This window comes from Puntigrus tetrazona, chromosome 2, assembly GCF_018831695.1.
Source record: "Puntigrus tetrazona isolate hp1 chromosome 2, ASM1883169v1, whole genome shotgun sequence".
NCBI classification, from domain to species: domain Eukaryota; kingdom Metazoa; phylum Chordata; class Actinopteri; order Cypriniformes; family Cyprinidae; genus Puntigrus; species Puntigrus tetrazona.
This window is the reverse complement of record NC_056700.1, coordinates 20,035,356-20,060,530: the sequence shown is the minus strand read 5'-3', so window position 1 is coordinate 20,060,530 and position 25,175 is coordinate 20,035,356. Positions and strand designations below refer to the sequence as shown.

Sequence of the window (25,175 nt, the reverse complement as noted above, 5' to 3'; positions counted from 1 at the left end):
TTTTCAAACTAAGTGTATTGTTCTGTCTGTCTGTCTCTGTGTATTGTTCTGTATGCCTGTTTATCGATCTGTGTTTGTAAAACTGTCTCTCTGTCTGTTATTATACTGTTCTCCTGTCATTGTTTCTATTTGTCTATCTATCTGTTCTATAATATCCTATTCTTTTTTGTTTTTCTGTCTATCTTTCTGTTTGTCTGTTGTTTGTCCATATGTCTTTATGTCTGTCTATCATTTTATTGTTAAGTCATCTATCTATCTATCTATCTATCTATCTATCTATCTATCTATCTATCTATCTATCTATCTATCTATCATTCTATAATTGTGTGTATCATCATTTTCTCTTTATTTTTTTGTCTGGTTATCTGTCTATTATTCTTTTCCATCTTTTTATCTGTCTACTGTATATATCTGTCCATCTGACATTCTGTCTATCATGCTTTTTAATTCTGTTTAGCCGTCTGTTTGTCATCTGTCTATATATTTGTCTGTCATTCTGTCTGTCTATCTCTCCTCATTCTGCCTGTTGTTACATTCGTCTTCCAACAATGTCTATCGTTCATTCTGTCATGGTGGTACATCTCGCTGTAATTTACTAACGGTTATATAACAAACCAGCTGTGCATGTGGATGGCAGTGCACATAAACTAAATCCTAAAGACATTCTTGACCTTGGCAAACCCACATGTACTTACATCACTTTTCTCTCCTCACACTCATTGTCTCTTCCTGTCTCCCCTCAGGAGAGCTCAACTCTCACTGCGGTGACAATGTCATTTCATAATAAATTCATGCAGACTCCATCAGAAGAGCATTTATGTGAAAAGCGGGAGGTTTCTGAGTTTAGGAGAGTTTTTAAGTGTTGAAACAAAGCCCCATTCTTGTTATTGTGTTTGTAGAAAAACATCATAAGACAGATTTATATGCTAGTTGCATGGAGGCTAAAGCTCGAAGAGGAAACCCTTCAGCAGAGCTGCATCTAAAGAGACATTTTGCATGAGAACGACCGAACAACTACCTGTATTTGCACGATAATTCTCTCAGGTATATACACCGCTTGTTTGATCTTGCTTCCACTCTGAGATCCTTAGGAAACTATTTAGTGTTTGTACAGCTTGTGTACTTTGATGAAAACATGGATTTGGATTAGTTTGATGAGCAACATTCACGGCAGGAAGGGAAATGGCAAGATTAGTCCACTGAAGTGTTTGATGTTTTGGCATTGAATACTCAAAGTAAAGGAAACGCGTATCTGGTGGGTTGATACATCATTGCATTTCAGTGCATACGTGATCTGGAGAGAGGCATATTGTGTTCTGTTAGATCTCGCGTGTATTTAGTGCTGTGTGAAAAAGAGGCAGTCGGTTACAGCAACAGCTGGTGTGCAAACAGATGAATGTTTAATTGAGATCCAGTAGAGAGGTAAGGAGAGATCGCCAACATCTACCCCACTCCAAAGGAGCAACACCCAGCCAGGAGCTGAACAGCTGTGGAGCTCATTACTGTATGTGTGTGTGCGTTTGTGTTCATTCCAATTTGCAACTAGCTGAAAGCACTTTTTTGTTTTTAGTTTTTAATATGTGTGTGAACAGGTGTTAGCAGTATCGTCACTGCTTTACCAAAGAATTTCTGCTTTGTTGAATAACTGCTCTACTAGCTTCAAACAGCACAACCATTGGCTGTTCATGGATCGCCTGATGCAAGTAGTACACTAGATAGATAGATAGATAGATACAGACACAATTATAGAATGACAGACAGAATGGCAGATGGACAGATAGATAAATAAACAAACAGATAAACAGATGGACTGAATGAGAAACTGAACAATAAAATGATAGACAGATATACAAACAATGGACAAACAGACAGATTGATTGATGGCTGGATGGATGGAGGGATTGTCAGAAAGACGGAAGGATAGGTAAATAGAAAAGCTTGACAGATAGGTGGATGGATAGATCAGTTTTTTCATGAATGTTCTGCTGTAAGATCGCCAGCTCTTGGATTCACTTGCCCTGTTAATTAAAAATATGAACTGCGAGTGGCTGAATTGCATCAGATGTAAAACATAGACCAGAGCTTTCGCTTTTCATCATGGCTAAACGTGGCTTGGCAGATCTGGTACAATCTTGTGTTTGTTAGACCACTTTTGTGATGAGACCAAAGCACTCAGCACTTCCTCAGGCAAGATGTACAGAATTTAATGGGAGAGAGGCAGCATTGATTGATTAGTTTGAGGTGAATGCACGCGCATTCACATACTGTACCACTCCACGCAACTAACACAAACTGCTCATGTATATTTTTACTTACTACTACTGAATTTACATTAGGCATGCAGTACGAGGATGGAAGTGGATTTTATTTTATTGCAATCATTCAGACTGACATGGCACGTCTAACAGCATCACAATTGTTGTGCTTCTGTGGAAAGTGTTTTCTTGTATTCCAGTCTGTTCCTCATTCAGTGCTTGCCAAATTCAGTAGATTAAAACCTAAAGGGTTAGTTCACCCCAAAATGAAAGTGCTGTCGCTAATTATTTAACCTCATGTCGTTTCAAAGCCATAGGACCTTCATTCATCTTCAGAACACAAATTAAGACATTTTTAAGAAATCTGAGAGCTTGACCCTCTATAGAGAGCAATAGCACTACCACATTGAAGACCCAGAAAGGTAGTAAAGACATCATTAAAATAGTTGCCAGGTTGAATTGGGCTACTTTACCCACTGTTGCCGCACATTGTTTTTCATGCCCATGACCTCAATATTGTGTTAATTTTACAAATTTTTACAATTTGTGTATTCATTTACACCCTACAGAACATGCTTTTTACCAAAAGAATTTCCCTTAAAATGTGATTGGGCTAGTTTTAAATAGCAATTAGGGGGATTTTGAGTGAAAACCTGGTGTCCCCGATGTGGTTCGACCTTAATTTTACAAAGTCACGTATAGGCTTTTCATGTTCTGAAGATGAACAAAAATCTGGTGGATTTAGAGGGTCAGTAATTAATTACAGAATTAAAATTTCCATTTAAGTCGTATGGACTACCATTATAGCAATTACATGAGGCTTGTCAGCTTGCTGGAAGAAAGCCCATAAGAGAGATTTCTGTGGGTAAACCTTTTTTTATTATTACTTTTTTAAAGCCATTTATGGATGATTCAGGACAGGAAGAAAGACAATGACCGTGTTTCCAAACACAGTGACTTGCCTAAAAGCATTTTAAACATTCGTGATGTGGTTAAGCTTCGCTTTTTTTTACACGCCGTCACCTTTGATCTCTGACCTCTGACCTGATTCAGCAGGTCTCATACACGGAGCTATCATTTAAATGATGGACAGTCTACTCATTATTAGCTTTTTGTGCATTCAGTCGATAGATGTGTCTGCATCGCAGCCTGCATGCGCCGCTGCGCATGTTTAAAACAAGTATGACAATGAGGATCATCCCTGAGGCGCTGCGTCATTAGCTCTGCCGGGCCCTCTCTCTCCCATCCATTCAGGTTAGCGTCACTCTGAAGCTTGTGACAGCTCCCCAGGCGCTCATCTCGGGAAGGCTAGACTGCGTTGCTCGAGGATGCAGCTCAATAAAAGCATCTTGCCTTTGAGCCTCAGCAGTGTTTTAATAGTTAATGTCCTGGCGGCCTCCACCCTGCCTGAAATATTCAGCGGAATATGAAATAATCATGAACATTGATGGAATGAAACCTGCTAATTTGACTAACCCCGTTTTTTTCAGAGCAAACAGTAAGTTCACGATTATGGGTCGAGTGTACAGAACAAATGCAGTATTGATGGGTCTCATCGAAAAAGAAAATTGTTCCAATATTAGAGGAAGTGGGAGCTCGAGTCAAACTAGACGTCTTTGAGTTTTTATGAGAGGATCTCCAGACGAATGTATGCTGCTCAAGTAGAATTCTTCTAGTAGAATTTTATATGTAGGACAATAGTCCCATTTGACTTGAGTTACAAAAACCAAACAACACCCAAATGATAGAATATCTGACTGAGATGTAGATGATATAGAAGGCAAAGATGATGTAAAATGGTCTGATTGTTTGCTTTGTTTGTTATTATCTTCATTTATTAAATTTCCATTAGGTGTTGTGTGCTGTGTTTTTTAAATTCACTAAAATGACTTGTTCATAGGAGTCTTTTTTTTAGCAGTTGGCTCACACTGATCATTATTTTGAATCACTAAAGAACCTGTTCATATGAGTCATTTAAAAATGTTCTTATGAAATTGGCCAGCTGCAGTTGTGCTGTATGTTTTTTTGATTCATTAATAAGAACCTGTTCACAAGTAATTTCACTTGATTTTTTATTCTTCTTGCCATTTTTCTTGCCATTTTTTCTTTTCTTTTCATTTTGTTTTGTTTCTGTTCAATCTCTTTTCATTTGTCATATTATCTTTTATTTTCAGTCCTTCTTTTTTTTTCTCTACTAAATTTTTATTCATAAGGTGCAGGTATTGGTATCTAAAATTAAATTCAGTGTCTTCACAATTGGACTGTCTTCAGTTTGTACAGTATGAAACCATTACCTCTATGAAATATACCTATAAAACTTGAAAACCTCTGAGTGTTTAGTCAGTAGTGTCCATCGCTGTTCCTCAAAAATTATGCAGAGGAAGCATGTCACATTTTTGAACAACATGAGACTGATTAAATGTTTTAGTTTTGAGTGAACTATCCCTTTAACCCACTTAATCCCTCTCTCTGCTCCTCTGTGTCATGCAGAGAAACATCTTCATGCTACATCAGCTATCGGCAGTTGTCCATTACCCTTTATAAGCGTCCAGCGGACGTCTCTGAGCCACAGGCACCGTGCCACCTTCTTCTCATTCCGAATGTGTGGACCATGTGTAGAGAGATCTGCTTTGTACTTTTCCTCTAAAAAAAAAGAAAGAAGAAAGGATGGGGATGAATGGATGAGAGGGAAGATATGAGGGCTTGCTGACAGCTTAGTGGGGTCAATATCTAGACTGCAGACATCATTGCCCCTCAGAGCCTGTGAGCCTCTCGGCTATCTCACAGGAACAAAGAATCTTCTGCCATTTTGGCTCATGAGATCATTTTACAGACCAGAAACCAAGATGAAGAGAATGATAAGTTGGTGTTAAAGGGAAGCAGGATTTCTAAATAGGCTTGAATTATTTTAATCGGGATTTAAGCAGATTAAACAAGATGCTTGTTTACTGTATCATGTGGTTGCATTTTACTCTTTTTCAATTAATGAATGTTCAGCGTTGATGTATGCAATAGTACAATAAACAACAATGATCAAATTCTGTCCTATTCCCCTTTATTCTTTACAGACTTAATTTGCATCAGATTAAATGTGGCATCCAACATGGCTATAATCCATTACTTCAGTGATTTCAGTTCATCTGCGATTTGATTCTGATTTAGTTTGTTTGAACTATTCATTAAAAGAACTGGTTCATAGGAGTCATTTGTCCAAATTAGTCACATATCATGTTTTTGATTCACTAAAAGAATCGAGTTATAACACTGGTTATGATCCATGTTTCTAATGAACAAAACAGAATTGGCTTATAAGAAAAGGGTTTGGGCCATTAGAAAATGTCAAACTTCACAATTTTGATTGACTAAAAAAGAACTGGTTCATCTAGAATGAATCAATCCAGACCAGAACTGAATCTGCGAGTGGGCTTTTTTCATCACACCCACAATCTCTACCTGAATTGGCCTGCCAATACCTGCATTGGGTGAGATCTATAATCATAAAGTTCACTGTCATGAGGCTCGTTATTCATCTGTAGAGCTGTTAACCTTTAGCCACTGTAGGAACTGAAGATTCATAGCCTTCATAGTGCAAAAACACAGACTTGTGGTGGTAGGCTTGCAAGAATCCTTCTGTGCTACTCGAGAGACTTCCAGCAAGAGAAAGAGAAGAACTGATAAATAAATTAGGAGTTTGATTGTTGAATGAGCTTAGAACTAAAACTGTCAAACTCCACAGGAACCTTTTTATAACTTCATGTCTGTGATCAACTTTCTGAATTGCATTAAAAGTTGCTGACTGCGCCGTGTTTTTGTTTTGTCCTTGTATTTATGAACTTTGTTGCTCTCTTTTATGAACTTTCTTCCACCTCCCCTGATAGTTGTTGTTTTCTACTCTTTTCACAGTCAAAAGAGACTCATTGTGACTTCAATTACCTGGAGCTCTGGGTATCTGTCTCAGGTAGACAGAGGCTGAATTGGAAGTGGTGTCAGCTCCTTCATTAAACATTAATCACGGCGGGTCCCTCAGCAGAGCTTCTGAAAGGGCAAAACTAATAAACAGTCTGTCTTGGGAAAGACATGAGCACTTATGGGGTCCTCATGGAGACATGATAGACGTGTGGCAGAGGAGCTGCTGCTTCTCTTCTCTTCTCTCTCTTCTCTTCTCTCTTCTCTTCTCTTCTCTTCTTCTCTTCTCTTCTCTTCTCTTCTCTTCTCTTCTCTTCTTATATGGTATCATATCATAACGTAGAGTATTGTATCGCATACTATCGAATTGTATCATATAGTATTGTATCGTATATTTTTGTATCGTAGTATCGTATAGTATTGTATTGCATACTTATTGTATACTATAGTACTATAGTATAATTTTGTATTGTATAGTATCGTATCGTATATTTCCGTATCATATAGTAACATACTGTATATTTTTATTTATTTTATTTCTTTGCATTTTGTCTTTTCTTTTTCCTGTCTTTCTTCCCATCTGGATTTTTATTTTTGTTTAGTTTCATCTGTGTTTTTCTTTTTCTTATTGTTATCTTATTTAGCCTTGTCTGTCTTTTTTTCATTGTCAACTTTTCCTCTTTTTTTCTTTACTTTCCTTCTCATCTGCTCTCACCTTTTTAATTTCTTACCTTCCTTGTCTCACTTTCATCTCCTCTCATCTCAACTTTTCTGATGTCTTTGAATCTTGTCTCTGCTTGTTACTCTTCATATCACCCTCATCATCTCTCTTTTCTCCTCTCATCTCCTTACTTCTCACCTTTTGCCTTGTTGTTCCTTTTCTCTTTAAATCTAAATTTTCTTTCATCTTTCTGTGAAATGATTTTTTTTAAAGCTTAAGTCTTATACAGAGCTTTATTTGTATTGGTCCCAGTTTTGTTATTTAGACATTTTTCTTTGCTCCATAATTCCATGTGCATATGAGAGTAGGTCACTAGATTACCTCATATCTGGCGTCATGCATGTTATTTCAAGAAATTCATGAATTATTCACTCAGGTGTTTACATGTGGTTTGCCAGCTGTGTTGAAATACAGACCGGGGTGTGTTGGAGAGCTGTGCCGGTCAGGCTCTCTGGTATTATGGCTCTGTTATTATTGTGATCATGAGATGCTGGCAGATGCATTGAGACAGAAAGGGAAGAAGCCTCCACGGGGAGGGCGTTCCAACCCCGGACAGTCTCCACATGCACATTCCAGCACGGTGTGCTGAGAGGTCTCAGGAGAAAACAGAGTAGATGAATTTCCCAGTTCCAGAAAAGAGGTGTCAGACAGATGCATGTTGGGATAGGTCTCACACTTATCATGCCCAGAAATGAGACACACCTGGGCTCTAACTCAGTGTGTGTGAATACATCTTTTGTCTCTGTCAGACAGATGAGTGTGTCATGTGTATGTTAGTGTGCAAAGAACCAGGGAATATCTGCACTTTCTTTCTGTTTCTGTAGGTCGTGCAGCGTCTGTCTGCTTTATGTCCTGCAGCAGGTGCCACAGGAGAGGGCAGAAAGTCACATCCACATAATTGACAGGGACTACAGAATGGCTTCCTGCGGGGTTTAGACTTGAAACGCAAAGCAGATGTTGCTTGGAAGAATTCACAGGACAGTTATTCCAGAATGTATACATTCCGTTGCTGCTCAGCCGGGCTCAGAACATTCCTCCCAAACCCATGTGAACAGGAAATGAAAAAGAGGCAAAGGGGATGATGTGGTACTTCCGAGTGGAAGCTCTCAGGACTTGGGTTTGGATGTGCGAGGACACTTATAGCACATGCACTTCGCCAAAGACGTCTGTTCAAGCCGTGCATTTTCATATAAAAAAGATCTCATTTTGTAGATGTAATCTTTAGCTAATCTGTTAAAGTGTTCCCTGTTGGATCATAGAATGACATTCGACAGATGTTTTCGTGACATTTGTGATTTACTTTAAACACCATGTTTAAAGTCGAACGTAATGCTTTCTAGATGACGTGCTCCTTCACAGATGTGTCGGCTTCGTGCATGTGCTTACTGGCTAGCATGGCTCTTCTCTAATCTCGTACCAAAAGGCATTTTTCTTCTCATGTCAGAAGATAAAACTATTGAAACTTGGCAGCGACTTAAATAAAGACGTTTTTAGTCAACTTTACTTTGAAGTCAATTCCCTTGAGGCGTTTAAACCGTAAATCCAGCCCAGCTCCTCGCGCTCAAAGCTAAAGCGGTTAGCTACCGCAGGAACATTCTATTAACATGTCTCTGAGGGGCTCCAAAGTGTGTATAGCAGTGAGCAATCCCACGAGCTTCTGTTGTCAGGTGTTCTTTGTTGGAGATCACTGAAGTTCCCACTTTTTCTAATTAAGATTCTATTAATGACTTCTTTTTTGCGGTTGTTTTGCTGTTCAATTCAAACCCCAATGTAAATATGAATTTTGAACCGTTACACATCGTTTTGCTGATACCTCATTGTTCTGTTTGTTGAGTGAGGTATGCTTAACGATAAACGCTTGTAGAGGAGATGCTTCTCTTCTCTTATCTTTAAACAAAATACCATCAGAAGTGCCACACTGGGAGTTCTGGGAAAATGTGACTAAGTTATACAATTATTTGTACTTTTTTTTAACTTCAAAACCATTTAATGGTATTTCATTGGATCTATATTTTTTTTTCAATCATACAGTAAGGAAATTGTGGTTAATTAACATCTTTTACGTTTGCATTTAGTTGGTTATATATAGTCGAATCCATAATTTACTGTTTGAACTACAAAGACTCAACTAGAATGACATGAAGATTTGAGATTTTATTGATGTGAACAGCATCTATCCACCTTCCAAAGCACTTTAACAACCACCTTGTATACCCTAGCAACCACATAGCAACATATTAAACAGCAGGAATACATTAGCATCGCTAAGCAATCACTCATTTTCCTCAGTAAACGTAAAAATCTTTCTTTCTACTTTCTGTTATTTGCGTTCACTGTTTTAATCTCATCTACATAATAACATGGGAATTGATTAAAAAAGCAAGAACAAAGTGTATTTACTTAGTAATTTTTTTTTTTACATAGGAGTTGATTCCTTCTTTTTTGTTAGAAGCTTAAATTATAGAAACAAGTATTTCTTGTCTTATTTTGCTTTTGTCAAGGCTGAATCCACATAAAGGGATTCTAATGTGTCCATTAAATTCAATGTTTACTCTTCGTCTTATCTATTTTCCTTTCTTTTTGCTCTCATGCTTTTTTGGTCCTTTATGGATTTATTGTGTAACTTTACGGGTCATAAAGTTGCATCATGTGTATTTGAGTTAAGAAAGGAAGAGCCAGTGTCTGGTGTGTTCAACGTGACATTACGTTATCACCGCTGCGCACTGTAATGAGCGCTTCTTTTGTCTAGATGTGACAGACAGTTTAATGATTTCTAAGGGGAGGCGATGGGCAGGCTCGTGCCTTCAGTCTCTGAAACATTACACCTTCCCTTTAGATGTCTCCGCTGCGGCCTTGACAGCCAGATAAGTGCCGGCGGCTGCTTTTAGGCTCTGTCTCAGCCGTTACCACTTGGTACATTAACCTGCTTGTAGGTGGAGAGGTTGGTTGGAATAATGGACTGTAGACTCTTGGTTGATTTTCCCAGTTCACCTCCACCCTTCAGGATGTTCATGTGTTGATGCATGTCCTGTCAAATAAGTCATAGATATCCGAACCAAGATACGAGGGTGGTTCATTTCCTCCAAGAACAAAATTTTGAAACGGAGACGAAGGTTACGTATGCTTGTCCTTTTGTAACGTTCTGCCTTAATGAAATCTGTTATGCCGCGAAGAGCTAAAGTGCTTCTTTTTGATGCCTTGGTGCAGTAATTAGGAGCGATGTTAAATGCTGTCTGGGATGGAGAGAGGCGTTCTGTTGCGCTCATACGCCACCGTCCTCCGCTGATTAGAGACCCGCCGAACAAAGCTCTTTTGTCTTTTTCGAGGCCGAGCATTTTGGCTCATAGTTGATCTGGGGTTGTTCCTGTGGAATATATCAGTTCACTCTAACTGACTAGGGAGACGCACAAAGCAGGGCAAGAGTAACGTGTCAGTCATGTCAGATGAGAATTCTGGGAGGGGATCTGAAATTGAATGCATCCTATTAAATGCTTGCCAGTGATTGATGGTTTTGTCACATCACATCGCTTTGCAGTGGATCCTAATTATTTTGCTTGCTTGCTCTGTTAAAGGGATAGTTCATCCAAGAATAAAACCCTAAATATATTTACTCATCCTCATTTTCTTTTGCTCTGAAAACAGTGAAAGTGTATTGAGATTATAATGTATATATATGTATATATATATATATATATATATATATATATATATATATATATATATATATATATATATATATATATGTATATATGTGTGTGTGTGTGTGTTTGTGTGTGTGTGTGTGTGTGTGTGTGTGTGTAAGAACAAGTCTGTGAGGAATATGTGAAAAATAGACATATTCGCAAGCAAGAATTTGGTGTCACTGTTGTCAGACTTGTAGAATATACAATACAAGATCTAAGACTTTTGGTCTATAACACCCAAAAATTAGACTGTTCCTTGCAGAAAGCTATTTAATGCCTTCGGATGGCACTTGGAATGCACTGTACAAGTTCTATGGATTCTCTTTTATGTCGCTTTTTTCATTTATATGCTTTTCGACAGGCTCTGGTCACAGAGTTTTCTCACTGTATTCAAACAAATCTTGGAGAGTCTTCAAATATCCAAAGAATGCAAAATTAAGTATGGGTTTGGTCATTGTTAAGGGTTACACAATTGTACTTTTTAGTCGGTTGCAATGTTCTTTGTGTTGACAGACAGACTGTGTGTGTGTGTGTGTGTGTGTGGATGTCAGCTGGTGCCCGGCTGTGGATGGACATTTGAGCCCGTCTGTGCCCGTTCTGCCTCCCCTGATCCCGTTTCCTGTGTGAATAACACAAGTGAAAGATATTCTCAATAGGCTGTGTTTCCCACATCAGCACAGGTCCTGTGCAGACACTGATGTATTTGCCTTAAAGTTTCTCTTGACACTTTCACTTTTTTCTCTCTGCTATTCTCTTTCTCTCTCTACATTCTCTTTCATGTGTTAAGTTCTTACTCACCTCAAACTGAGTTTCTGGACTAAATCTGTCTGATTTTTCATTCTTCACATACATAGTATGTACTAAAGTATGTGTGGGACAGCGAAGTAAGATGTAGAAAGACCTGCACTATCATATACATCTGTATGCGATTAAGAAAAGCACAATTCACAAGCATTTCGCATGGTATGTTTAATGGGTATTTTGCAATATTATCCATTCATCCATCCATCCGTTTGTCAGTATCATAATTAGACTTAAGTTAAAATAAGCACATTTTTAATAATTCTCCCTCCTTTTGGGTACGTAGTACAATAATATTGCAAGTATTGCAACATATCACATCATTATATTGTGTCTTGATAAAAATAGAATCTCACTGTGAACTGTTTGTGTCTACAAACTTCCAAAGACATCATTAGCACAGAAAAGCACTTCTTTAACCTGGCGTTCCTCAAATGGTACATGCAACATATGCAACCCACAATCAGAAGTGTATTAGTGCGCATGTTTGCATTACCACGGCTAGTTATGCATAAATACGTCTCACTTTGTATCTCTGGGCTTGAATTTTATTGCCCATTTTCAGCAGTTATAGCCAATCTCGTGGGTTAATGCTCATTGTCAAATGACAAACAGCACTGGATTTTTCCCTAGCTCTTCCGATGATTTTATCAGGCAGATATTTTATCTGCTGGCTCTCCTGCCTGTAGACTACATTAGCTTTTTTTTTTTCCCAAAGTCTGTGTGGAAACGGGGGTGGGAGAGAGACCACCTGCTCCAGGAACTCTGCTGTGGCACATGTGAGCCTGATTCTCTCGTTGTGTCATTCTTGAGGAAAAATTTGTTTTATTCATCAAAATATTGTCTCTCAGCTGACTATAAATGAATAAATTACATCGTCTGGCACAGATGTTTCTGTTTTTGTCTTGGCAGAGCAGTCGGCTTTCATTATTGTTCAATTTGAATGCTGGTATTTTTCCTGGAAGCATTTTTGATTGCTTACTGAATGGAACATTAGAGAGTGTTGTAGATCCATAAGATGTTTTGATAAGCTGTTTTTCACTTAATTTTATGTGCGCGCGTGTGTGTTCTGATTTGGATGGAGAAAATTGACTTCGAGATTCATCGTATTCTGTAAACAAACACACATCAAACGTAAAGTTGTGTAAGCAAGAAAGTTTGGAAAGACAGCACCCCCTCCTCTTTTTTTTTTTACTTTTAACACATTTCAGACTTCAAAATCAAACGTTGTCATGTTTGCGCGTCTGCATGTGATGCGGGAAAATTGTCAGAGAACTTCTGCTTGTCTTTTAATCAACTCTGCATGAGGACCCTGCTGTGTCCTTAGACATTCTGTCACTTCTCACGCTGTTTCTCTCTTTCCCATGCACTCTTGTAACTCTTTGTCAAGTCAAGTCAGTGTTACTTGTATAGCACGTTTCATAGTTAAACATTGTTCCAATGCAGCTTTGCATAAAAAAGTGCAAGCCAGCGGTGAATGTGGCATTAAACATCTCAGCATCTAGAGGGAATGTTAATATAAGTGTTTCATATAAGTCATATAATTTTATTAATACTCTTAATGTGATTATTTTACTGGTCAATGTCTAAAAAAGCAGCATTAAAATCTGAATTATGCAATAATGTGATTTAAGCAGCAGAAAATCTGACAGATTTTGGAGGTCTTATGACAGACGTCACCGCCTTCTCCTGTCAGCAATTGTCTTCTGCCCGGTGTTTTCTACCTCTCATTTACATGAACTTGGCATTTCATGTAACTTTTTGACGGCCTCATAGCAACTCACTCTTCTCCGGTGGTAAATAGGTGTTTCAGGAGGTTTAATAGCAGAAATGTGAAGCTTGTATTTTTGTTAAAGCACCAGTTTATTTTCTGAGCGAAAATGTCCAATACATGCAGGTGATCTTCAGGTTAAGCATTAATTCAGCTTGTTTTCGGACAGTTTCTGGTATTGTGTGCATCATTTGGATGTTTTCTTGAGTTATGTGGCCATTTGAGATTGAAGTTTGATCGGATTTTATTTTGAAGGTCAGTAAGTGACTCTGTCTGTTTTGCTCAAATATTATTTTTGTAGTAACCATAATCGACATTATGCCACACATGCTGTCGATAGACCTTAATTGTTTTGAACCTGGAACACTCCTTTATGAAATCATTTAATATTGTGCTGTTAATTAAGATATTGATTAATATGTAAGCAGTGAAATCAATCTTGGAGGGCTGTAGCCAGTGTAGCGTCTCTTGCTGTCTGACTGGTATAGACTGCAGCTGGCGGTAAACATCTCTCCGCCACACAGATGAGGAGGAGGAGGTACAGCTCTGCAGCTGTTGTTCACCTCTGTTGTGAGTCTCATTTGAGCGCCTCAGCACATGTCTGGATTGTGACCGCAGTGCTAATGGTACGAGGCGGATACGTATGTGACTCTCAGCACTGAAGTATCACTCAGAGATCACTTGAATTTGAATTGCTAATTAAATTTAAATGTAAGGAGGCAGAATTAAAAAAAAAAGAACTGATATTTTAAAGAAATGTGTATAACTAAAATATCAAAATGCTAAATGCTGACTTGACAAAGCCTTGTTGAAAAGTTTTGAAATAAGTAAAAATAACCTTTACGTTGAATAGAACAGACAGTTAAAAGTCTGAAATGCAGCTTTTAGAAATTTGATTGCATTAAAAATTAATTTCTCACATTTTAGTAAACCCCTTTTCCTCTCATTCCAGCTCAACTTCCTGTAGGGTTTGGCCAAATCAGTTAATTTTTTTAATTACAAAATTTGTACATTAAATGTCCAGCCCTGCTCTATAAAGATGTATACATTTTTTTTTATTGTGAAAAGTACCATACATATATGTATTGTAATTGGACTTAAAAATGTAATTGTATAAAATTGATTTAAATTTTTTTAAAATGTATGCATAATATTTACGATATGTATTTACTTAGATTGGATTATCTTGTTAAATACAGACAAGTAGTATCCCAGACAGGGAATAAATGTCGTTGAAAGGTCATTTGTATGGATTACTGATCATTTTCCACTTATCTCAGTAGCGTTGCTGTGGAAACCAAGCTTTTGGCTTGAAAGAATGTAAAGCGATGCTTCCCTTTCTCTCGCTTTTCAGGTACAGGAGAGAGTAGCGATAGCCCACCACAAATAATGACTTCACTCATTTGCAGGATCTCTCAGATCGTCTCAACCCCCTTCCTCACAGCGGCGGGTCTCTGTTAAGACGGGTCGAAGGAAGGTTAGTTTAGAGGGAGGATTTTTTCGGTTTATAAGAGTGAGGAAAGACCCCGGTAATGGGAACAGCACTTGTGCCTGAGGGAAGCACTCTGTGTATCCTTTTAACACCATACGAGCTGCTACTGCACCAATCTCCAGACGACTAACATCTCTAAAAATCAAACACACGTCTGTCCCGGTCACACTGAGACATGAACCAAACCCTCCAAATGCTTCAAGGAAGCACGTGTAATGTAACGTCCCAACCTAAGGCACGTTTCAGCTCTTGAGTGCTCTTGAGAAGGATAGTGGGTGAATTCAGACTCTGTCCTAGTTTGAGAGCTCCAGCGAGGGAAGGAGCCGCGGGCGTACACGGAGAGCCCGGTAACGTGCATGGAGTCCCAATTGTGATGTGTACCTCGGATGCCCGCGTGCACATGAATAACCTCCACTCTCTGGTTGCCACAACCATTCAAATCAGCTCCTTGACATAGCGCCGCCATTTACATACATGGATTTGAGGGTTTTTTTCTGCTTTAGAGGATGTGAGAGTTAGAAAAAAACCCTGCGGCTTTAGACTTTGAAAAGATCCCCGGCCTTCGTGCATTTGATCTCGATTTTTCCTTTTTTCATACGCTATTCCCGAGATGAGTGCAGAAACCTCTCTGCATCCAAAGTCTGCCATGAAAGTTTGATTAGACTGTATTTTTCTTACTCTGAAGAGCGCTGAATGTGCCGCGGATGTCCCTAACTCTTCTTATCCTCTGAACTCACAACATAATCGGGATACTTGCGGCCAAACAAAGATGTCAGCGTTGGCCGAGAGGGAGCAAGAGCGAAGCAAATCAACTTCGGGTTTTCTCCTCCGGTCATCTCTCATTCTCTTCCAACGTTGCTCTCTAAAGACATTCGGCGCTACCCGCTCCGCCTCGAGTCACAAATTCTGCTTTCTGTTCGCTCTCTCTCCCGCACTCTCAAATTTTCCGTCGTCTTCCTTGTCCTGTATTTCTCCCTCAAGCATTGTCCCACTATGAATATAAATAAGGCAGAGAATATTAACAGTCCCTCTGTTCTCTCATCCTCTCAAGCTTGACTAAAATAGATGTTTACATGGGCTCACAAATTTAGCATGAGAGTGAAGAATATGGGGGATTTTTAACAGTAAATGCTTGGCTGGCTTCCACTTTTAGAGCGTGCAGGTCGATTTGCATGTTAATATTCACCTCGCTGCAACGGAGACCCACAATACGGCTCTGAAAGTGATGCGCCGGTATCTATTGTAAAAGAAAACTCGGGCCTTTATATGATAACGGCTCACGGAGGGTATCTCGCTCTCCTCTCTTCATAGTCAACCGCCTTCACTCGTGTAGCTCATATCAATTTTTTTTTTTCAAAGAAGTCTCAGAATCAATGCGAAAGTCCTTTTCTGCAAACGTGCACCATGGGAGAGCAAATCAATAGAGAGCATGCCATTATAGCGCATCCACCTTGTAAATGTAAGATGAAGTACCGACATCCTTTCTGCACACTTTCCAAAGTATCTCTCTACTTGTTTCCACTCAGTCGCCTCCCCGTTTCTTTTCACAAGACCTCCACCTCTACAAAACAAATAAAAAACATATTTTTTGGTGGAGGCCTTCTTTCCACTACTTTCAATGTATCATCGGTCTCACAGCCTCTGCCTCTCTGCCCCCTTCATTAGTTCTACTTCCTCTCATAGAGAACGAAGTCCATTTGATTAAGGCTGCCCTCAGAGGCCCCTGGCCCAGGTATTTGTTTCCTCCTCCTGAGAACAGCTTCGTCTTTCCACCCTGTGTATTTTTTTATTTTTAAATATGTTTTTATGAGGGATATGCATTTGTATTTGTTTTAGCTTTTGTTGGTCCCCAAACAACACACCATGTGTCTCAGCATTTATCTTGCTGTCCTGTGACATTAGAGAGCGGTGAGAGTTTCGCCTCTTTGTTGTCGTCTCGTCAGGTTTCAGCTCTCTCAGGCCATGAGGGTTACAAACTCCAAAAGGCGATCATAATCACTTTTGGAGCCTTCTGCTCAGAATTTGAATAAAGGCATTGCTAGCTTGGCTTGGAAACTGACACGCAAGTAATATCTGGTTGTTCTCTGTCTCTCTGCGTCTGGTTTCAGAGCTATCGCACTGTTTGTTCACGCTAGGAATGTGGTTTTGAGACTGCAGGATGAGACTCAAGAATGCTGTCCTTATGCAGGAGACATGTGTTTAAATAGTATTCATTATCTTGCTTGCACAGAATCCTTGAGGCATGACCTGCAACTTCTACTTCGCTAGCAGCAGCAAAGCTGGTTTCCGGAAACAAGGGTTTTCAAATTGGGATGCTAGAGGCTCTGTTGAAATGTTCAGAGAATAAAGTATTTAAAAGAAGAAAGAAAAGAAAACAAAGAAGCAGAAAGAATTTAGATACTGTATTGTCATCTGTTGCCAACCTCAAGTTTTTAACATTATGGAAAATATGTATATGGTTTTTGTGAAGAAATGTAACAATTGCTATGCAAATCATTTGATTAACTTGTCAAATGATTTTATGTGCAGAGCTCAAAATGCTTAACGCCTTTCCAGAGATACATCCGTTTTGGAAATGAGTTGCAAGTTGATCATTGTATATTATATGGGGTGCTTGTCATCCATTTGAAAACCTTTCTTTTAAACCATGTCAAAATTTACAATTTGCCAAATTTTGATTTATTTTGATTTAACATTTTCTTCTGCAGTCTTCCACATATAACAATAAACTTTATAAAAAAAGCTTGTATAGTAAGTAATTATTTTCCAAATTTATTGACAAGACCTTATATTTTGTTCTTTAGTCCTCTGGTCTAAACTGGAACAGGAACTAATAGCAGAACTGCAGAAATCTCACACTTTAATTGGACCAATTATTCTCTTTTGTCTATAATTTAATGTGACTAATTTTCTAGATGATGACACGCATATCCTTTGATATAAATGTCTCCACATTAACCTATTATTAACCTATATTAACATAGTCATCCTCACCTTAAAAAAAATCATTTAGAATCACTGCATGCCTAAAGGCTGAATCCTGTTCTTCCAGCTTTGTGTTAATTCCCCTTAATAGTTCAATAAATGAAAGTGTTGAAACGAGAGCCATTCCCTAAACCCTCATTAGGCACCCGAGTGTCAGGACCTCCCCTCCTCTCAAAGACCTCTAAAACCCAAGTCTTTAGGAGAGGAATCTTCAAAGAGAGCGACGGATTTGGAGGACTGTTCGGTCTTTTAGAGAGTGGGGTTCTTGAGACTTGGAAAGCGAGGAACCCAAAGAACTTGATTAGCCACAGATGAGCGTCTCGTGCAAAGTTAAGTACCTACTTGCACGATACCATATACCTGAAAGACATTAGCATTATCATAGTCTGATCACAGCAATTAAGGTCTGGAGGAATCTGTCGAGCATGCTGTCACAAGCTTTCAGCTTGTTGTCCATCAAGAAGTTGACGTGAGGGATAAGGAAGGCTAAAGCAGGCCGTGCCTGAGGGGCTCCTCTCAGGGGGGATCCACGCTACCATCTGAGCATGGCTCCGGATCAGCTTTTTTCCCCCTTGCCTTCTCTGTGTTTTTTCTACTTTATCCGTTAGATGGTTGGTCTGGTGGGAAGGAGAGCCAAGCTGACAGCTGCATTTATGCTGGAATTCCTCAGCATCTAATCAGGGGTGTTGGGGCAGTGGAGGAAAGCGTCTGTTCCGTGTATGTGTGTGCAGGAGGGGTGCCGTGATGGTTACTGGCAGGCTGGAGGGTAGAAGGTCACGAAGCTTAAGGATAAAATAGAAAATGGCCCCCTAAGCTGGTTTACGTTTCAGTGGAGAGAATCTGCCTGTCAGAGTCTGTCAGATCACTTGGATTGTCATATGATGATGCAAAGGCTTTTACTCTGCCATTTTCTTCCTCTGTTCTTGCCTTCTATTCTTTATCTCTCTCTCTGTCAGAAAAGTGCCCCTCATATGATTGACAAAGGATTGATTTGTGCACATTATAAGATTAAAGCTGTCTTTAATGGCTTTGTCTCTAAGTTCTATTCTTCTTTGTGCCAATAATTTCTATCATCACTTCATCACACCATCTGTTGTCTGCTGATGCTTCTTTAATACATTTTGCAGTGATGATAGCTGTTCCTCTGGCACTCCAGGAACAACACACACACACACACAACTGATAGAATGATTCTGAAAATATCTGAAATATAAGGAACAATATTTATTTTATATGCATATGCCCTCCCCTTTAAAATCACGTATATCATATATCTGTCTGTCTCTCTGTAATACATATATTTCTTAAATATGTAGATATACTGAAGATAAAAAGGTTTTTTTATTTTAGCAGTTATAGGATGTGTGTTATTTTGATCCTTGGTTCTGTAGCGCGTCTTGTCTCGTGTTATTGCTTTAATGCGTCACTTTTAGGGAGGTATGGAGTGGAATGCAGCATTCTTTCTGTCTTTTGCGTCTCCTGCTGTTTGTCCCGTTTTCAGATCCAGTTCAGTCCTACCTGGTCATGTCCCCTGGGGTCTAAGCCACCATCCTCAGCAGTGTAACCTTTCATCACTCTGACCTTAATCTCTTGATTAGCCGGTCCCACTGCTCATCACCACCATCCTGCCCGCAGGCCCATATGCACACTGGCACAGAGCTGAGTCCTGACAGCCAGCCGCTCTTTTACTCTGAAATCAGCTCTGTTAGAAACTTTTTCCAAGAGTTCATTGTTTTTCTTCACATAGTAGTGTTGAAAATGCAGAGTGCATTGATTACACAATTTTCGTCTTTTTGCAATTTTCTACAAATAATTTTCTATAATTTTATAACTCAGACTTCCATTAAAGTGTGTGTGTGTGTGTGTGTGTGTGTGTGTGTGTGTGTGTGTGTGTGTGTGTGTATATAAAAATGTATAGATATATATATAAAAAAACAAAAAAACCAAAAAACACCTCAGACAGACTTTATTGATCAGAAGGAAAATTAAGTTTGAAAGACCAAGATGGTGTGGCTGAGATTGCTGCTGTTTTGCTGACTGTGTTTATCTCACATCGATAACATTAGCCTGAGGAATTGTTGTTGGCATTATGAACTAATCCCTTTAGATGAAACCAATTTATCAAGACAAGACAAACACAGTTAATAAAGGTATGAAACCTGGTATAGTCATCCTTGGACAAAAGTGACTATACACAATATTTATGTTTTATTTTTTTAGTTGTAAATGTCTTTTTTATAGAAGTTTTGGACTTTTCATCGCTAGTCACCTGGCATAACAGTCTTTAGAATGGCATTTTGTATGTTATAACTCTTTTTATTTATATTTTGTATTTATAGCCTAGCACTTACACTAAGAGCCTAACTAATCAAAATGTAAAAGTTTTTATTTTAATTTGTTTTGTTAGGCCTTTTAAATTTTCAACAGACAGATACTTTTGTATGAAATGTATTATTATTTTTTCAATTGCTATGCGTAAAATATATAATAGCTATATAATTGCTATATCATTTTGATTGCTTCTATTGTTCTCGTTTGTAAGTTGCTTTGAATAAAAGTATCTGCTAAATGAGTAGATGCAAATATGTACTTCTTTCTATAATTTCTATAAAATTCTTTATATACATTCTATTTAATTTATGGACCACATTTTGCTAGAACGCCGTTACCTGTTAACTTTTCCGTCCTTCATATTCAAGTTTCAGTTTGAATTCTCTTCCAGCTTGACCAGTTGCAATTTCAAACGATCACTTTAAAGATATAATTTTTGCCCAACCTTGGTTTGTATCAGTCCATCTCTGATTGTATTATCAAAACCATTCCTGTCAGAAAACACATACTTTTCATAACAAAAAAACCCTGAAATTTTTTGGCCATGTGGAATACTTTGCTCTTTTAAAGAGCAGAAACAAGCCATAGAAACATGGCAAGAGGATTCTCTCTGAAGGTCTTGGCTTCAGACAGGAACTGAAACAGCTGAATAGCTTAAAAGACTGATTTGGGAGAGAAAACAGTCAAAGCACACACTTTGTCCTCTAGCGTAGTGTTCAGACCTCCATGGTGCTCTCCAATCCAGAAACCGCATGGTCACTTTATGACTTCTAAAGAGCCAATCTCCAACAGACAAAATCTAAGTGACAAGGTTTTAAGCGTGAGAGAGCAAGAGTTTCAGAGAGAACAGCTGGTCTAGTTATCAGTCTGTTTACTGTAGTTTTTGATAACTGAATAAAAAGTTAATCTTTTCTAGAAAACTCATTATCTCTAACTCCCCTGTATGTCAGTAACTCATTATTAACCTCTCGAAGCTGTTATTTTAATGCAAAACTGCTGTTTTCATAGTAAATCTGAGGTTTGGGGCTTCAGACGAACTTTCCAAAAGTAGGTCATTGCAGACGATAAGACAGTCGATTCAAACAAAGCAGGTAATGCGTCTTCCGTAGCCAGGCAGAGCGAGTCACAAAAGGGCCAACGGAACCGAGGTGTTGGGAGGGGGGCCCCGGGGGGCCGGTCCTGTTCTCCTAGGCTCCGGCAGTGTGGTCTCGGATTAATGCAGCTCGCCACAATGAGCCTCTTTCACCCACAGCTGTGTGTTGAGCACATTCACTCTCATAATGAGCCCTCTGTGCGTCAGGAATATTTCACAATGTTTTTGGACTCTCAAACAATATTTGGTGACATATCATTGCACGACACTGTTGCGGAGGGGTTTCTTAGTGTGCATTTGCATGCATTTCGATGTTAAAGCAGCCTCATCATGATGTCATTTTGTCGGCAGCTACCCAGATGCACTCTTGCACTCTTCCTTCTCAATTATACATGCAAATCTTCGTCGGAGAAACTCCCAGACATCCAAATGCTCGTCGGAGTATGAAAAAAATGTGAGAAAAGATGCTGAAAGGAAATAGGATGAGGTAGCATGGGATTTTGGACCATCTTTGTACCAATTATGCAGTGCAATGTACCAATTTGATGGGATGACTTGGATTTCATTAAGCATTATTCTAGGTTTTAGTTCAAAGAGTAGTTTATCAAAAATGAGAATTGCCACAAATCGTCATTTACTCATAATCGTGTCATTCCAAATCATGTATGATTTTCTTTTTCCTTTGCAACAAAAAAATAAATAACAATAGAAATCAGTTATATCCTGAGCATACGTGTTTGGAACGTCAGGAAAGTGATTAAATTGAACATAGTTTTCATGTTTGCTTGAATGATCTCTTTTAAGCTTTTAAGCAGTAACTTTTTGTGGAAGCAAAAAAGCTATAAAGATTTTTCAAATTTCATCTTTGCAATCATTTTATGTTTACGTTGCCGCGACAATAAGGTACAATCGGTTAAACCCTAGACAAGAATGGTTAATAAGCTATTTTTCTAGACTAAAGTCATGTTAACAGACAATATGTTTATGACATGGACCTCATTGTTTTGTAGTTAAAAAGTTTCATTTGTGTTTGCGTGCTGAGCATTAAGCTGCAAACGCTGTCGTTTTAAGCGTGGCTTGTATTCAACCCATAATATTCTTTTAAGTGTTTCATTTCACAACTGAATTTCTCTAACTACTAAGTAAATAAATGGATTTTGCAGATTTGCTAAAGATCTGCTTATTTACTCCACTGTGAAATACAGATGTTTATGCAACGTTGATCTCATGTTTGGGTGAAACTGAGCCTAACGTTTATGCCTTCAGCGAGATTTCTCACTAATGCTTGGTTGATGTAATCCCCCGAGCGCTAATCCTGATGTAATGATTGTCAAACGTTACCATAACATCATGTCGGCCCAGTCTCTCATTAACTGATGCTAAATCTAGTGCAGGCCTGTAAAAACGGGGACCGGCCCCCGGATGACCCACACCCCTCTGTCTAAACCTTTCCCAGGACGAGGGAGGGCTTCTCCCCTGCTCTCGGCCCCTTTCAGCCCTGTTCATTAGCCCAAAAGCCCCTGCCATGTAACAGAGACATGTTTGGCAGAATCCCCACCTCACCGATTCAGGATTAATTGGGCATGGAGCAGAGACTTGAACATGCAGCATGAAGCACCCTTCCTCCCCACCACTCAGTTTACCAGGCCCAAAGGGACGGCAGTCAGGGTGGAAAATAGACAGCCTCGGGCATCTTGGCCCGCCTGGGTTCTTTAGCAGACCTGCAGTAGATTGCTGACAAAGGCTCTGCTGTAGGTTTTAGCTTGTTTGTCCTGAATAGGCGTTTTGTTTTCTCCCTTTTTCTGTTTGTGTGGAAGTTTTCTGAAGCATCAAGGCTGCGTTTACCTTCCTCAACCTCAAACGCGATCTAAATGAGTTTCTTAATTAAGGATAGACCATAAGTACGCTACGTTACTCAGATGTTGATTGTATTGCTCAGACATTTCATGTAAATGTTCCTGTTCATTTTTTTTTTTTCTGGAGAAAATTGGAGATTTTAATATATTATATTATGTTACATTATTTATAGAACATTTTTTTTACAGTATAGCAACTAGTTTGACTAATTGAATTTGGTTACAATGTGTTGCTATAAATTATTTGTTATGGTCGTTTAAGTTGATTGTATATATTTTTTTCTTTTAATGTATAATGTATTTCCTTGAATATTGTGATGAATATTGGATAATATGAAAAAAAAAAAAAAAAATATATATATATATATATATATATATATATATATATATATATATATATATATATATATATAATATATATTTCATTATTATTTTTTGTGTGTATATATATATATATATATATATATATATATATATATATATATATATATATATATATATATATATATATATAGTGATAACATTTTTGTATTTTGCATTTTGTGTTTTGTATATTATTGCCTGTCTGTAGTTGCTAGTGGGTTTTTTTTGTTTTTTTTGTCTTACCACTTCCTGGAATAATGATTACTAGATTTTGGATGAGAAATATTTGATCATATTGAGAGTTTTGGCTTTTGGTTACTCAGAATTGCCATAGTTAATGATGAAGTCTGCAGAGATTTCACATGATTCAGATATCTTCATAAGAAACGCAATGTTCTTTCAATTAAAAGTGAGAGAATCGCAAGAAAAAGCTTCCATTTTCTCTCCATTGAATCTTGTTTCTTTTAAGATTTTGTTTTTCTTTCCTACTGTTTTATTTTCAAGTCAGCATCATCATTACTTGATTCACACAGGAAATTGAAGCCACGATCTTATCATTATCTCCCTCACATCCTGCTTTGCCCTGGTCTACAGGACATCCTGTTACAGTGGGATCAGTTGTTCCATTCTATATTTTGCAGCAAAAAAATCGTGTCCTTCTCACTGTGCACTGCAACACTGAAATCTTTCTGACACATCGAACTAGTCCTTGTGTAGTTGATCCCTGATCCGTCAGGCTGAAACTGTAGAAGCACTAGGTGATGCTTGCAGTGAATCCAGAGACGGCCATGTTGGGCCACGGCCACATCCCATTAGGAAGATGTAATTACGGCAGTGAGGTGGCATGGTTTGTCCAGTGCACCGTGCCATCTGCTCCCAAACGCCTGGCAGCTACAGCCACAACATGTCCGTCCTGTAAGTGGCACTTTATTGGATTGGTGGCGAGGATCATCCCTCGGTTAATCAAACACCATGTCGGGAGGGAAGCCTTTGTTCATGCAAGCATGCACAGACATGAGTAGCTCAGAGGAAGATAAGAAAAGAAGTCCCCTAAGGCTGCTCTGTGTCAGAGGGCTCTGCAGCTACTTGCGCACCATCTCAAAGATGGATCCATCATCTCTGTTATTGCTAAAGTGGTCGCGCTGCAGGACGCATTCTTAGCAAAGCCGTGTTTGGTTAGTAACTCGGTTGCTATAGAATATCCTGTTGAATTCAAATGTAAAAACACTGTTGTTTTCATTCAATATAACTGTTTTAATTCTTGGAGTGTCATTTCTGGCCGTTCCGGTCTCTCATAAATATGTAATTGTATTATTTATATGCAGCTTTTGTTTCATAAGCTTTTATATATTTACATTATTATCTTGGAATTGAGGTGAAAAGCTATTCATTTTATTGCTTGTTATATTTCTGTTTAGATTTTTTTAAATGATTCAGTTGTGTGGCGTCCCCCTGCAAATTATTTATTTTTTATTATTTATTTGTATTAGAATAATCAGTCCCTTATGAAATACTGGAATTCCTTCTCAGTAGTAATAATAATAATAGTTTCTTTATTTATTATTATTATTATTTATTTACGTTTTAGTAATTTTCCTATTATCAATTTCTACACAGGCTTTTTCTCCATGAAATGTATTTTTAAACTTTACGAAATTTTGAATTAGGGATGAAATATAAATGTTTTTGTGTGCACAAAGAATTTTTCAAAATTACCAGTGTCAGATGTTTTTTCATGAAAATGTGAATTTGGGGTCATGTGTTCATTCCCTCACAAAAAAGTGTGTATATATATATATATATATATATGTGTGTGTGTGTGTGTGTGTGTGTGTGTGTGTGTGTGTGTGTGGTTTTTTGTGGTTTACAAGGACTTTTGACCTGAATACGTACTCAGCATTACAAGGACATTTGGGTT

The 25,175-nt window shown here is 38.3% G+C and overlaps 1 protein-coding gene across 1 annotated transcript in view; it reads left to right on the top strand.

Moving 5' to 3' along the window:
• Positions 1-25,175, top strand: part of LOC122326062 (heparan-sulfate 6-O-sulfotransferase 1-A) — a 124,109-nt gene that overhangs the window by 59,860 nt on the left and 39,074 nt on the right. The gene's annotated exons all lie outside the window — the stretch shown is intronic.